The sequence below is a fragment of the Canis aureus genome, chromosome 10 (assembly GCF_053574225.1).
Source record: "Canis aureus isolate CA01 chromosome 10, VMU_Caureus_v.1.0, whole genome shotgun sequence".
Classification (NCBI taxonomy): Eukaryota; Metazoa; Chordata; class Mammalia; order Carnivora; family Canidae; genus Canis; species Canis aureus.
The window spans coordinates 33,419,598-33,435,997 of NC_135620.1; the positions used below are offsets into that span (position 1 = coordinate 33,419,598).

At 32.7% G+C, this 16,400-nt stretch overlaps 2 protein-coding genes across 31 annotated transcripts in view; one reads left to right on the plus strand and one right to left on the minus strand.

The window, feature by feature from the left end:
- Positions 1 to 16,400, minus strand: part of LOC144322204 (uncharacterized) — a 233,116-nt gene that overhangs the window by 177,960 nt on the left and 38,756 nt on the right. The gene's annotated exons all lie outside the window — the stretch shown is intronic.
- The window catches only part of LOC144322202 (uncharacterized), a 58,846-nt gene continuing 49,135 nt past the window's right edge, over positions 6,690 to 16,400 (plus strand). For 8 of the 23 annotated variants that reach the window (XR_013387762.1, XR_013387757.1, XR_013387758.1 and 5 more), the window contains exons 1-3: positions 6,690 to 6,788; positions 11,998 to 12,084; positions 14,070 to 14,140. The gene's annotated coding sequence lies outside the window, so the exon portion shown is untranslated. Of the gene's footprint in view, positions 6,789 to 11,997; positions 12,085 to 12,122; positions 12,243 to 14,069; positions 14,203 to 16,400 lie in introns of those variants that run through there. The other 15 variants (XR_013387763.1, XR_013387768.1, XR_013387760.1 and 12 more) reach the window with 5 other exon arrangements.

A 16,400-nucleotide genomic window follows, 5' to 3' on the forward strand; every position in this document is an offset into this window, starting at 1 on the left:
TTCAGTGGTGTCACAAGGAACTAAAATTCATTTTGTTTTTGTTTCTCTATCCTAGCCACTAGCTTTTTATGCTTGCACTTTGTCCCCATGGATATAAGATTGCTGCTCGAGTCCTAGATATCTCATTTTCAATTAAGGCAGGAAAAAGAATGAAAGTGTGCCACCAACAAATTTTATTCTGGCATTTGGCACTTTTTTAAGCAAAAAACTTCCCTAATCTTTTTTTTTTTTTAATTTTTTTTATTTATGATAGTCATACAGAGAGAGAGAGAGGCAGAGACAGAGGCAGAGGGAGAAGCAGGCTCCATGCACAGGGAGCCCGACGTGGGATTCGATCCCGGGTCTCCAGAATCGCGCCCTGGGCCAAAGGCAGGCGCCAAACCGCTGCGCCACCCAGGGATCTCCCCTAATCATTTTGTTAATAGCATACCAGACACCCCTAGTGTCAAGATAGTCTTTTCAGTGAGTATTTTGTTCTTCTACCCTTAATACTGAAAACAGGGAATGAAGAAACATATTAGTTTATATTTTTAGACTTATCAAACAAAACAATATTTTCTTGGACTACAGAAGTATTGAGAAAAAATGCTAATGTTTCCTTAAATAAGGTAATGTAAGTAAGCTCATGAAATGTAAAAGTGAGATGGGATTGAAGAAAAAAGATGAGCTCTGAAAGAAACTTTCTATTTTTAAATAGTATGTATTATAAATAAGATACAAGCAAGTGTCAATATTTTCACTGAAATTTAGAAATTAAACTATCTACTTTGTAATCATTGAAATACAGTAAATGACAAAGCAAATCATAAAAAATATTTAAATGACAAAGCATATGCCATTTGAATTTTGCTTTATTTGTTGTTGTTTTTAAAGATTTTATTTATTTACTTGACAGAGAAAAGGAGCAGGGGAAGGCTGGGGGAAGCAGGCTCCCTGCTGAGCAGGGGAGCTCGATCCCAGGATCCCAGGACCCCAAGATCATGACCTGAGAGTAGGGTAGCCACCTAACCAACTGAGCTAACCAGTCTCCCCTAATTTGAACTTTGGATATGAATTTTTTTCATGAAAATAAATATTTACTTATTTAGAGACTATATCTCTGGCTTAAATAGCACTTCCTCACTCCAATTCAAATAATTTATTTATTTGACAAAGCTCTCGTTTTCCACACTAATCCAAGCATAAGAATCAGAATTACCAATTACTTTTGTTTTACATATATTAGGGGGTCAGGTAGTTAGGAGACTAGATCTTAGGTGGATATTCAATATAATGTGGTAAGTCAAGTAAGTGATCACTTTTAGGACACACATAAAATGGAAGTTAATTTTATAATCTGATATTTTGTATTATAATAAATAAATTTCTAAAAATTGTCTTTATAAGTAAAATTGCACAGATTTCCTCAGTTCCCAAGTGCTGTATGACCATGCCTTGTAGTTCCTTTTTTGTAGCATGGTTTTTCTTAGTAAAGAAATATATTCAGAAAAAAATAATGAGGATGAAAAAATGTTATTTAATATGCAAGAATTAAATTTTCCTGCCTAAATTATGATTTATATTTCACAAAGTGATAATTTGCTTGTCACAATTGAGTAAAACTATGATTTTATAATTCATTATACATGACCACTTTATTTTAAGTCATAAAACACCAGAAAGGCATAGCTAGAAATGACCTATTGACAGTTATGATTTGTCAATGAGGAAAATTAGGTGAAAAATTGTTAAAAAGATTACAGACTTTGTTTTGTGAACAGGTAGGAAAAAACAAAGTTGCATCCTAAGAACAGACCTTTTAACCTTGTGTTTTGTCTCACTTCATTTTATGAGTAATTAGCAGGCAATTTAAACAAAAACATTACATTGAATTTATTAATAACTAAGCAATAGACAAGATATATTAAAACTATTATATTTTTATAATATAGTTTTATATTATAAAACTCAGATCTTAATTATCAATCTTTTAAAATGTTTTATTACTTTGAAGGTTTTTTTGTACTTATGTGGATGTAGCCTTTCAGCTATATACCATGATATTTTAGCTAAAGATGTCCTTAAATTATTTAGCTCATATTTGTTTTAATTCTACTATGTATGATAAGTTTCATACTATATAAATAGCAGATCATTTAATTTCTAAATTTCAGTGATAATAAATTTCTAATACAAAATCTGAGAGTGCCAGAGAATATTTTCACATTTTTGAAAATTGTTCAAAAGTTCAAGTAGTCAAACTTTACTGATTCTTCTTCCAATGGTTTCACAAATTGATTCACAAATCAGTAACACCAAACTATAATGAAGGAATATGGCTTTAGAGACATAACCTTCAGGCATGTAAAAATTAAAATATTTTCCTAAACTCCCAGTTATTTATACAAATGTAAAAAAACAGGTGTTTGAATCAAAATAAGTGAGATAAACATTGTCATCTAAGTTAAATGAGTAATACAGTTAAGAATATCTATCTTTGAAGAAAAAAAAATGTCTACCTTTGCATACCTTCCCAACTATATCTTCTCTATTTACTCTTACTTTTTTTCTCTTTTTTTAATATACCTTGTGATTCTATGTCTCCAAAAGACTACAATATTTTTTCAGTATTACGAAATAGTAAAATCACCTGTATTAAATATTATGATTAAATGTACTGTTTACTTAGGTAGCAAAATAAGTAGATAACATTATGATTAGCATTTTTCTCTTAAAAATACATATCTTTTCTTAAAGAATTTTTTCCTCTTCAAGAATGAGGAAGGAATAAAATCTTGCTTAATTTTCAAACTCTTCTTAATTTCAGATGAGACTATAAAAGATGGTAATGACCAGAAAGGACTGGGAGGCTTAGGTTTTTATATTTAACTCTTAGTATGTGTTGTCAATTCTAATCCTTGCAGAACTACATGCCATAGGTAATATTATCACTTGGAGAAGCCTTACTTTGCAGAAAGGTAAAGCTGCTCTCTTCAGGTCACATTGCTAATAAATGATCTGATCATGCTCCACAAGTCATAATTTTAAACATTATACTCTTTCCAATTTCTCCTGCAGAGGTCTGTGAGAGAGTTTATATATAAATGGCAGTATTCTCACAATGGAATGGGAAAAAATATAAAATAAGCTGAATAGGATAAGAAGGTTGAGTTGTTGCATATTTAAGCAACATCCTCCAAACTGACATGTGCAAGTAGCAAAATTGATGATTTGTTTGTTATGGCTACATCTTAATTGGCCCCAATCTCAAATGAAACCTATAAAAAATATAAATTTTAATTATGATTTTAACATAAGACCACTTTTCAATATTATAAGTGAACCTTGTTTAAATTAATGCTACTAGAGTACTCTTTTGCTAAACTGTAAATTTTATGTGAGAGAACAGCAATTCTGTCTTGCTTACGATTGTACCTCTAACATGGGGTCTTAATCTCCACACTGACATTTTGAGTAGGATAATTCTTTGTTGATGGGCACTGTCCTGTGCACTGTAAGATGTTTTGAAGCATCCCTGCCCTCAGTCCAGTAACAACTCTTACTTTTGACAACCAAAAATTTCTCCAAATTGACAAATGTTGCCTGAGGGACAAAAATGTCCCCACTGAGAACTGCTACATAGTATAAGTAATTGGCATATATTACACAATTATATTAAGTTTTAACTTTTTATACTTCTGTATACATAATTCACTTATATAAATTATAGAAAATATAAATAGGATTCATTGACTTAGTGATAAAAAATGTAAGAAACCATAATTCAGGATTTTATCTTTTGTACAAAAACTGAATCGCACTTTCGCACTTTCGAGTCACAATTGGAAAACTTTAATTAAGATATCTGCTAACATTAAGTAGTAAATCAGCAGGTGATTCTGCCATTATTTCTCAGACAATACCATTTAGAACAAACACAGTCCAACTTTTATATAAATACTCTACAAGTTTTGGGTAAAAGAAATTGTAAAAAAAAAATCTATGTATAAATTATTGGAGTCAAATCAAGGTGATTAAAGCACCTGAGTTAGTTATATACATTAATCTCCACCACTTCTCTAAAATTTAATTTAACCACACATAGGTTACATTTCTTTTAAATTTATTAATGTTGTCATCAATTGGATATACTATTCGATGTTATTGCTAAGAAATTATATGGAAAAGAAGATGGGGAGAGGGGCACATTTCTCCTCAAATTACAGTAAGGACAAAAGACCAAAAGTAATTGATTTGAGTTATTGCAATTTTCGTGTTTTTACTACGGACTGTTGAATATAAAGATTGGTATGTTATTTAAATTATTTGTAGGTCCAAAAAAATATAGATTACTGAATTCTGGCAGCCTAAGGTAGTGAAAAAGCCTATTAGGTAATGGGATGTACTACCAGGAGAAATAAATAACATTCTAAATTGAAAAGTACTTAAATTTATACCGAAAAAAAACTCTTGAGAAAAAAAAAATCATTTTGAGAGTTCTCCAACTACAACACAACTTTCAGAGGAAGGAAATAAAATAGGTTCTATCATTTCAACTGGTTGACAAGTTTTTACTTCGGATTTCATTGGCTATATTTGCTCGAAACTCAGTTCCTCAAATGAGAAGTCATTTCTCAAATTCTGACACACATCCCTCAAAATATTGCATGTTACAGGAAGAGTATCAGCAAATCTGAGAATTACTGATGTGTGTATATGCATACTGACACATGCATATACAATTAGTATTTAAATTTATTTTATACAAAATATAATTTTTATTAGTATGAATTATTTACAAAAATGTATCTCCTAAACTCCTTGTTCTACCATTGTAAACCCTGAAAACTATCTTGAATTCAATACATGTCTAAAATATTTACTTAGTCTCATCTCCACAGTCTTTTATAGGTTCCAAAGATACAAAAATTAAGTAATTATCTTTGCCTCCACCGATGGAAATTTAGAGAAACTCAGTAGCTATTGGTTTCAAAAAATCTCAGAGAACTTAATAGATTTTAAATAGAAAAATGAATCTAGGAACGCCTGGGTGCCTCAGTGGTTGAGCGTGATCCCAGAGTTCCAGGATCGAGTCCCACATTGGACTCCTTACATGGAGCTTGCTTCTCCTCCCTCTGCCTCTCTCTCTGCCTCTCTCTGTGTCTCTCATTAGTAAATAAATAAAATATTTTTAAAAAAGAAAAAATCTACACTGAAAATATGCATATTCTGGAGATACAAAAAAAAGAGTGTGTTTGGTATTCATGAAAGTAGTATGTACCAAAACTATTTTGGATGGGATAAAAATTAAGCAGTTTTACAGTTTTAAAAAGTGCATTGAAGGAAACTTTGATAATTTTTAAGTAAGTTGTCATATATTTACATATGTGATAAGCTGGTTTGTTGTTAAATTGAATTAGACTCCCAGCAGAGAGAATAAGAGCACTCCTTTCCCCAAATTATTGCCAAAATTAAGTTGTTTTCACCTTTGCAAAATTAGTATTTGAAACTTTCAATTGTGTTATTTAATTTGTATATTGTGGATTATGAGACATAAGGTTCTTAAGTACATTTTTAGTCATTTTGTAAAAAAAATGGAGGAAGGTAATAAATTGATCTTAAATGTTAATTCAAATTATTATTTTCTTATAGACTAATTTGAGCTAGTTTTGATGAATTCCTTATAGATGACTCCTTTACTTCTTTCCCATCATACAATACAACCTTTATCAAATATTGTCTGCTCTATCTTCTAAATATATGTAGATTCCTTCCTTATCACCTCTAATGGTCCAACTACCATCATTGCTAATGTGATGTGGCAGCCAGGAAAATATACCAATCCAAGTTCCCACTGCAGGGAGCTAAGTGAAATAGCTCCAACTGTTGCACTTGGAAATTCCAATCTACCTTTTGTGTTAAACCACGCTTTCTATGGGCTGCTCCCAGATAATGACTGAACATAGCAGGGATCTAAGGCAGACACATTCCTGAGAGATGTGGGATTCGTGTTACAGGTGGCATTGGTTCTATAATTCCCTGTCAATCTTTCAAAAACTTTCATTAAGACCACAATACAATCCAAGAATAACCTGTCTTCCTGGTGTCCTTCCCTTCCTTTCTTCCTTTTTCCCATCTTTCACAGAGGTCAGATCTTCAGTCTTTTGCTCCCCTGCCCCCAGTCCCCTGTAGCCTCCTTCCATTTTTCCCTCACAGATGTTTCCTTCAATAAAAATCTGCTGTACATGGGATTCTGTCTTGACATCTACTTCTCAGAAGACCTGAGATAACATACCAGGATTATTTAAATAATCTCCCAAGTGATCTCACTCTTTACACTCTAATTTCCCAAAAGAATATTCTCAACAGCCAGAATGATCTTTAAAAATGTAATTTGGAATATTACTTTTCTATTCTATCCTCCCACAGCTCTTCTGCTTACTCTGAGTAAATGCTACAGTCCTTAGAATGATTTATAAGATCAGGGAACCTCGTCTTTGCTCTTCCATCATCAGGGAATACTCTTAACAAATAACCACATGACTCATTCCTTCACCTATTTCAAGCTTTTACTTAAATCTTAGCATCTAAATAAAACTTTTCCTGAACACCCTTTTCAAAATAATGAATTTCCTGGTCTTCAGATACATTTTATCTACCTTTCCTGCTGTCCTTTGAAAGACTGCAGCAGCCTTCTCTGTCTGGTTGCCTGGCAACATAGAGCTTGAACTAATGGCTTGAACTAAGCTCCTCCACACACTTTACTCCTAGTCTCAACCTTCATGAAAGTCTCCAGGTTATCAACACAGGTATGCAACAACTCCTTTGGGCATCTGATTTCAGTTGAAAATAGTTTGAGCTCCCTGGCAAAGCAACTTGATGATGATAAAATCCCTGAACTGCATGTTAAGATTCTACCCATCCCCTAGAGTCTTTATTAAATGTGGAACAAAATAGGGCAGTCATTCTTTTAGATTATAATTCAATCCACATAATACCAAGAATGACTAATGTACACCTTTCTAAGCACAACAGAAGCCTTCAAGAATCTATTTGCCATTTCACTGCTAATCTTTTGCCTGTAAATCCTACTTTACACCATGTGACACAAGTGGTAATTACTCAAGCTTCTTGTTAGACAATTTTTCAACATATTGTAGATTTTATTTATTTTGTATAATATTTGTCTTCCTAATTTAGAATATAAGATCCATGAAGGCAGAGATTACTATGACTCTTTTCTTTTTTATTTTATATTCCCAGTTCCTATAATACAGTGATCACTTTAAAAAATATATTTGAATTAAAGATATATATATATATTTTGAATGAATGCGAATATAGATAAATCAAATAAGCATAAAAAGTTGTGAACGAAATCTTTGACCACAATAATTATGGATTTTAATAAAAAGTATATATGCATATAAAATATATATGTATATATATATTACCTGTATATAGGCAATGTAAGTATATGTTTATACAAATATATACAAAATTAAACTTATCTATATCTATATATACAAAATGAAAAGTTATAAAAAAAACTGAACAAACACAATAAAAGCTAATATCCTACATGCATGGAGTTCAAATAATCTGATAAGAAAAATTAACAAAAAAAGAAAATATTAACAGTGTAATAAATGGAAAAAATTTAAAGCAAGTATAAGAGGAAATAGAAATGCATATATCTTTTCAAGTTAGTGCTTTAGTTTTCTTCAGATGAATAACCAGAAATATAACTACTGGATCATATGGTGGCTTTATTTTTAATTTTGAGTAACCTCTATACTATTTTCCATAGAGGTGACTCTAGTTTATATTTCCAACAACAGTGCAGTGCACAAGGATTCCTTTTTCTCCATATCCTCATCAACACTTGCTGTTTTTTTGTCTTTTTGATAATAGCCATTCTAATAGGTAGGTGTGAAGTGACATATCATTGTAGTTTTGTTTGGCATTTTCTGATGTTAAGCACCTTGGCATATACCAGTTGACCATCTGTATGTCTTCTTTGGAAAAATGTCTACTCGTATCTTCTGCTCATTTTTTTCATGGGGTTGTTTGGGATTTTGTTGTTGTTGTTGTTGTGACTCAGTTATATGAGTTCTTTACATATTATGGATATTAACCACTTATCAGATATATATTTCACAAATATTTCTCCCATTCAGTGGTCTGCTTTTTCATTTTGTTGATGATTTCATTTGCTGTGCAGAAACTTTTTAGTTTCTTGTAATCCCATTTGATTTTTGCTTTTGTTGCCTTTGCTTTTGGTGTCAAATTAAAAAACTCATTGACAAGACCTATGTCAAGGAGCTTACTACTTGTATTTTCTTCTAGGTGTTTTATGGTTTCAGGTCTGAGGTTGAGTCCTTAAATTGATTTTCAGTTGATTTTTGTGTGTAGTGTAAGACAGTGATTCAGTTTCATTCTTTTGCATGTGAATATCCAAATTTCTCAGCCCATTTATTGAAAAGACTGTAGCTTTCAGCTTATACCTCAGTAAGGTTGGCAAAAAAATTTAAAAAAGAGAAGCCAAGAATAGAAAAACAAAATAAAATAAAATAGAAGTATGAAACAATGAAGCTGAATAAAATAATAAAATTATTGTTCTGTATCTTTTCATATTAAACAAAATAATATCTTTAAAAAAATTATGTATCCATTCATGAGAGACACAGAGAGAGGTAGAGACATAGGCAGAGGGAGAAGCAGGCTCCCTGCAGGGAATCCAATGTGGGACTCAATCCCAGGGCCACGTCCTGAGCCGAAGGCAGACGTTCAACCACTGAGCTACCCAGGCATCCCCAAAATAATATTAGCTTAATTAAAAAATACGTGATACTAAAACAGTATTGCAATAAAATTGTCTTAAATCTAAAATATATCTACACATATGAATATATATATGTATATATATATGTAGTTTACTTAAGCAAAGACAAGTCCAGATGAAAAAATATTTAATCATTCATTTTAATAATAGGTCTCAAAATAATACGGTTCCTTTTTTTTTTTTTTCAGGTAGGTTTCATGCCAACTATAGAGCCTAATGCAGGGCTTAAACTCATGACCCTGAGACCAAGACCTGAGCTGAGATCAACAGTCCCATACTTAACCAACTGAACCACCTAAGCACCCCAATAGTATTCTTTTTAATCCTGAGAGAGTCGTTCAATCTTGGAAGGTATAAAAAAATCAGTAAACTTTTCTGGATGCTAAGAAAATAACAAAACACAGGTCATAAAAGGTGTATAAGAAGATAAACCTACTATACAATCTAAGTACTTAGATTTGATGAAAAATTAAAATTTGATATTACTTATACTTTACACTTTTTTTACAAGCGTACCTATTGACACAATTATTCCCCTTTTTTATTATGTACTCCAATAAATAAGAAAATGGTATATGTGTATACACACATAATGCACACACACATACAAATAGATAGGTAGATAGACACAGAAATGCAGGAAAGCAAAATAATTATGAGAATACAATATCAATATTAATAAACTGTTAACAGCAAAGCTCTGTTATGAATATTTATGTACAAAAATATAATGTGAAAATTTGTAAAATATAATCTGAAAAAGTTGAAAGCCAGACAATAACAGGCTGCTTATACAATGTTTTCAGTCTTTGCTCAGGGAAAGAAAAATTAACACATGTATGTGTATATACATATACATGTATGTCATATTATTATTACATGCATTTCAAAAGAACTTATGAAACGTCATTAATTAAGCATTCATATAATAAATCTTGTAAACATTTTTCATTATCAAATCATTCAATAAAATTAAAACAGAAATAAGTAAATTTAAAAACAACAAAAAAATACTAGAATTCACCAATTATTCCAAGAGATAATTTCTAAAACTGATCAATAGAAATGAGAAGTTTTAGAGTATAGCTCAAAAACAAATAAGAGGAAAAAAACAAAAGATAACATCCATGCAGGACTTAATCACAGATACTCAAAAGTAGCACCACTCTGTACTTACTGGATTTACAAAATTTCTTAATATTGGACAATTTTCTAGAAAAATACATAGTATCAAAATTCATCAAGAAGAGTTATAGAGTATAAAGATAGCTATAAGTCAATGATGTCATTGGCCAAATTTATTTCTCAAAATATGCTGTGATCTTGACAGATTTAAGAGGAAGAGTTAGCATATTTGAAGAAGTAGTGACAGTATCTGATAGATTCACTTGCCGAAAACCAAAACTATGCCAGCTCTTTTCATAGGAATAATAAATCATAGTATATTGTAGAATTGTTGAATTGATTTACCAAGTTATATAGTTATTGTAAAAGCTAAAAAATTAGAAGCTTGCTTAACTTCTAGGAACAATGCCCAGAGCCACACTGCACACCCTAGATACAACTTTCTGTCCTGACATAAGCAGGAAAGTGTTCAATCAAGAATCTGCTATACGTCTTCCTCCATGATATGGACCATGAAATAAGTTCTCTGTATCTTACTCTTGGCTCATACGAAGCTAAAGTTTTGACAAAAGCAACTCTGATATAGCTCAATAGTAAAACCTAATAGTTCTTAGCCTGTGCTTGCTAGCATAGAGGTAAAAGTCATGAGATGAATGATCTCCTTCTCATCATGCTCTATCTCTATGCTCTAAAACACCTGTATATTCATCTTATTGGTGCAACCTACATCACATTTAAAAATCTAAATCTAAGGAAGGTCACTTTAATCCTCAGTATGATAAGTAGCTGTATAAACTACAAAATTATAACTTTCACTTAGCTGTTAGTAAGCAATGGTCACAAGACAAGCATGTAACCCGATTTTCAAAGAGATATGAGCTCCTCTAAGGAGAAAAGGGGCACACTAACATTTCATCTGAGACACAGATTAGAAAAAAAGATATAAGCATCCATGCAAGCAGATAAGAAATAAATCAGTTAAAATGTTAATGAACCACTAAAGGTTACAGATGGGCTAGCATAGTGTGGAATAGTTCGGGGCTCCAGGCACAAGAGGGGTTTGCACCTTCCCACAAAAATATTTTCCACACAATCCCACTTGTGTGGAGAAGGAGCAAAAACTGCATACTTTGAGAACAAAGCCCTTTCTTTGTAAGAAAAAAAATGTCAAAATGCTGGGGTAATAAAACAAAGTCTCTCCAAGGAATTAATCAGCTATGTGAAGTATGAGTACCTATCTTTGCCATTTCCTTTGAGTCCTATCTGCTTAAGCCATTGGTAAAGGGAAAGAAAACCTGGAACCTCATATCCCCATATCAGGACACAAAGATGTGCTGCAGTTGGGGAAGGGTAGAAAAATAATTCTATTCCTGGCTGCAGACAAAGAAACCATCTTACTCATAAGATACAGTGAAGGTTAGTTTATAGGCCAATTTGGCTAGGCTATATACCTAGTTATTTAAAAAAACACTAATTTAGATATCCCTATAAAGGGATTTGATGGATTTGATGGACTTCTACAATCACTTGAGTGCAGGAGATTATCACCAACAACCTGAGTTTATTGAATGCATTCAATCAATCAGATGAAAAGCTGAATGAACAAAACTGAGCTTTCTTGAGAAGGAAAAAAAAATCTGCCTGTGGACCACAGTCAGTCAGCCTGTGGACCACAGCCCTAGGAGTTTCCAGTCTATTAGCCTGCCTTACTGATTTTAGACTTCCTAGTTAGTCCAGATAATCACAAAAGTCAACAATTTTGAATAAATTTCCTTTCATATACATATATTTCCTACGGATTCAGTTTTTCTGGTAGAACCCTAATAAAGATTTTGGTACTGAAAGTGGTTCTAGATAAAGACAATCTTAAGGATAATCTTTCTGAATTTCTTCTTCTTCTTCTTCTTCTTCTTCTTCTTCTTCTTCTTCTTTCTTCTTCTTCTTCTTCTTCTTCTTCTTCTTCTTCTTCTTCTTCTTCTTCTTCTTCTTTCGGGGATTGGTTCTCTAGTCTGATAAGATTTAAAGAAACTAAAGATTCTTATGTTCAGGGGTGAAGAGGACACTGGAAGTTTATGACATAATGTGTCAGTTGAGATGTCACAATCACCACTGGATACTTGTAAATACTTAAAAAGGTAAGACGTTATGTTTTTAACATTTTAGAACATGTTAATCAAACTAAGAAGTACAATGATATTGTCTGGCTGCTCCTTCCTGCACTGAAGAATGTGGGGAAAGAAAAGAATGAATTTAGGACTGGAAATCCACATCTCAAATTCTACATAAATGATGTGTAAGTGGTACATGCACTCTGAAAGAAACCTGTATTCCCTACAGCTATAGGGCTAAGATTTCTGAAAAACAAACCCTGAAGGGGTCTCAGGGTCTCACCCTGAAGGTGGCTGAATTACAATGCAAATTGAATTCCCAACCTCCCAGGGAATGTTTCATTAAGGAAATTTATTAGTTGGTAAGAAACAGAATCTTGAAAAGTTGTAATGGAGACACATGGAAAAATAACATGAAGCTGAGAACACTGAACCTCTAAATTCTGCTGAGTCTTCTTTGCCAGTAGAAGCAGCTCTTCTACCCATCTGAAGAGGCTAACTTTACTTTGCCTGTGGTGATCTCCTGTGAATAGTTGCCTTGCAAGTTACTGCTGATTCTACTTACTGTGAAGTGAGACAATGGGCCCAGACCTGTGGAATTCACTGTTATTACCATGTTTCTCATCACTCTGAAACAACTGGCTTGTTGGAGCTGTGTTATGACCTTTTAAAACTCAAATGCAATGCTAGCTGGCTGAAAATATCTTGTAGGTATGGGACAATGTCCTCCAGAAGGTTGGATGTGCTCTAATTCTGTGCCCAATATATGGGTTCTGTTTCTCTCATTACCAGAATTCTCAGGTCCAGGAATCAAAGGGTAATCACTATTACCTCTAGTGATCCACTAGCAAAATTTGCACTTCCTGTCTCTATAATCATATACTCATCTGGCCTAGATGTCTTACTTCCAAGGAGTGGAATTTTTCCATTAGGAAACACAGCAATGATTTCGTTAAACTAGAATTTGGCTGCCACAGAGGAAAAGAACAAGAACTTTAAGATAGCCCCATGCTTGCAGCTCAAAACCACAGGGCATGTCTGAGACTGAGGATGGACCAAAACCAAAAAGTAGTTTTTTACCAAAAGTAGCCCTACTTTTCACAATACAAGCCTAATATGGTATAACAAATGATACCAGTCTATCGCTGGAGAGGCTTTAAGAGTGGGAAGAGAAATTTCCTGATGCATAAATGTAGAGAGATGGCTAAAGGTTGAAAGTGCTACCACTGAATAAACTCAGGATTATGTGAGCCAAGTCATACCACAAGGCAACATCATACCACTGCTAGAGGAACATATAAACTGTGAACACTAAGTATAATAATAGCAAAACCAAAACCAAACAAAAAACAAATTTAGTTCGGGGCACCTGGGTGGCTCAGTGGTTGGGCTTCTGACTTTGGCTCAGGTCATGGTCCTGAGGTCCTGGGATTGAGTCCCACATCGGGCGCCCTGTAGGGAAATGGCTTCTCCCTCTGCCTGTGTCTCTGCCTTTCTCTGTGTGTCTCTTAAGAATAATATAGGATCTTTAAGAGAAAACTCTAGTTCAACTTCTGATTAGACTGACTCAACTGTACCATAGTAACTACTTCACAGATAAGATAGATGGGTCTCTACTCTTCCATACATGAAAAAATGTGTGTTGTATCAAATTCTGTTGGTAAAACAAGACTCCGAAATGATCCAGATGTTAGCAGTCCTAGATAGGGACTTTGAAATAGCATTATTACTATATTAGAGTATCTAGTATGAAAGGTATATAATAACCATGAACAAATGAGAGCTCTTGGCAGAGAGATAAAGATAGAAGAACAAGGTTTGTCTCTCACTTTTTTCCCCTCTATAATCATTTGTTCTGTTTCTTAAATGCTACATATGAGTAAAAATCATATGGTATTTGTCTTTCTCTGACTGTATTATTTCACTTAGTATAATATTCTCTAGCTCCATCCGTCATTGCAAATGGCAAGATTTCATTCTTTTTTATGACTGAATAATATTCAACTTTACAGAAAACCAGAGCTATAGGAAATATAAAGGCATCATCAGGCAGAAGCAACAAGACAGAAGATAGAAACTGAAGGTACAAAAAGTGATGAAGAATTCCAGAAGTCATATATGCAAACAGTAATGTAAAAGATTTTGGTATTTTTTTCTTTGATTTCTCTAAAAAGTAATGGGCTCTTCAATAAAATATACAGTAGCAAATAACAATGGTATGTGTGCCTGCATTATGGGGCACTAGCTACATAGCAGATGTAAAGTTTGTGTCTATACTACTACCTAAAATGAGAATGAATACTTGGAAAGTATAGTGTCTTAAGATTTTTACTATTTATTTGAAGTGGCATGATATAATATGAAGATAGGTGTGTGTGATACATTAAAGTATATATTGTGAACAGTATGGCAACTGGTAAAATTAAATAAAAAGGAAAGACAAAAAAATCCAACAGTTAATACAAAATGGAATTATTTTTAAAAATGTAACTCAGAAAAGGCAGAAAAAATGGGAAAGGAAACCACAAGTAAACCAAGAATAATTTAAAAAGTAAAGAATAACTAGCAAGATGCTAGATTTACGTTTAGCCATAGCAATGATTGTATTAAATTTGAATTAAATGGCAGAGGTTGCCAAATTGGATTAGAAACATCAGAACCCAAATATATACTGTCTCTAAGAAATTAATCTCTGATATAAAGAGATCAATGCAAACCAAAAACGGGTGGTAAATATAGAGAATGCAAGCACTAAAAGAACACTGGAATGTTTATATTAAAACATAAAGTAGACATCAGAACAAGAATATTATCAAGGGGATAGATAGGCACTGAATAATTATAAAAAGGATTCATCCAGAAGGCATAACAACCCCAAATGTTTAGATGTTAACAATAGAGCTTCTAAATACACGAAGCAAAAAATGTTTGAAAAAATAGACAAATTGACGATTTTATAGTTTAATTTTTCAACAGTCCTCTGGGGAATCAACATAAAAGATACACAGAAAAATCAGAAACAATATAGACAATCTGAAAAACACTATCTGTTAATTTGACCTAACTGAAGTTAATAAAACACTGCAATCAACAGCAGAATGTACATTTACTTCAAGCACACTTTGAACATTCACCAAAATATATGATATTTTGTATCATAAAATAAAATTTATAAAATACAAAATAAAAAATCATAAAAGTTTTTTGGGAAATCCACCAAAATAACTAGAAATTTAAAAAAAGATCTACAGATAATATATAAATATTTATAAAATAAATCAGACACTTCAAAGTAATCCATGGATCAAAGAGAAAGCCATTAAAGAAAATTGCAAAATATTTTGAACTCAATTACAATGAAATGCAATGCATACAAATTTGGTGAATGCATATAAAGCAGAGCCCAAGGAGTTCTGTAAGTTCAGAGCTTATTTATTTTCGATATAAGCAATAATTGCTTACATTAGAAAATAAGAAGTTGGTCATATCAATGACCTAAGGACCAGAAAGTGACATTTCTACTCATATTCTACTTACTGAAACTAATAATGTTAGCCCCACCAAAATGGAAGTTGTAATCTTAGCCTGGGAATCTAGATTCAACAACCCTACATTATAGAATGAACCATCTATCTGTCAGCAAAACTTGAAGGTTAAGCAGGATGTCATCTCAAATTTTTCTACTTGCACTTAATCTGTGGTAAAATATCCAGAGAGTTCAGGAACACTGACCTTGATGTCAGCCAATATTAAATGACCAAAAGTAAACTCTGGTTTTAGCTCTACAAATTTATGAGTTTGCACACCTCGACTGGGGTTTGGGAGAGAACGCACAGAGAGATTATCTTCTTGAATTTTAGAAGCTACCTCTCCACATTTTGTAGGCCCATTCCAGCAGCCAACTCATGAACTATATTTTTTGTGTTCAAAAGGGAGGACCCTTTCATTACATCCTTTCAGAAAATTTAATCTGTAGGAATTAAAAATAAGCATATAACTTAGGTCTCCAGATATAATAGGAAGTCTGCCATATTTCAACACACTCATTCAACACTACTTTATGAGTGTTAGAGTCAGAGGAAATCTGAAATACATTAGTTATAAATTTGTAGTCTGTCCAGAAATTCAAAAGACTTATATGTATGAACTGTGGCTTATATTTACCCTTTCAATCAACGTCATGCCTTTGGAGAAGAGACACATTATGAAGAGAATACAAGTTAAGGTATAAAGTATAATTTTATTTTTCTTCACCAATAATTTATGTTACCAGATTAATGGATGTTTCATAAATGACAAAGAACCTTCCATAAAAACCCAAAGTAGTAACAATGACAACTTGA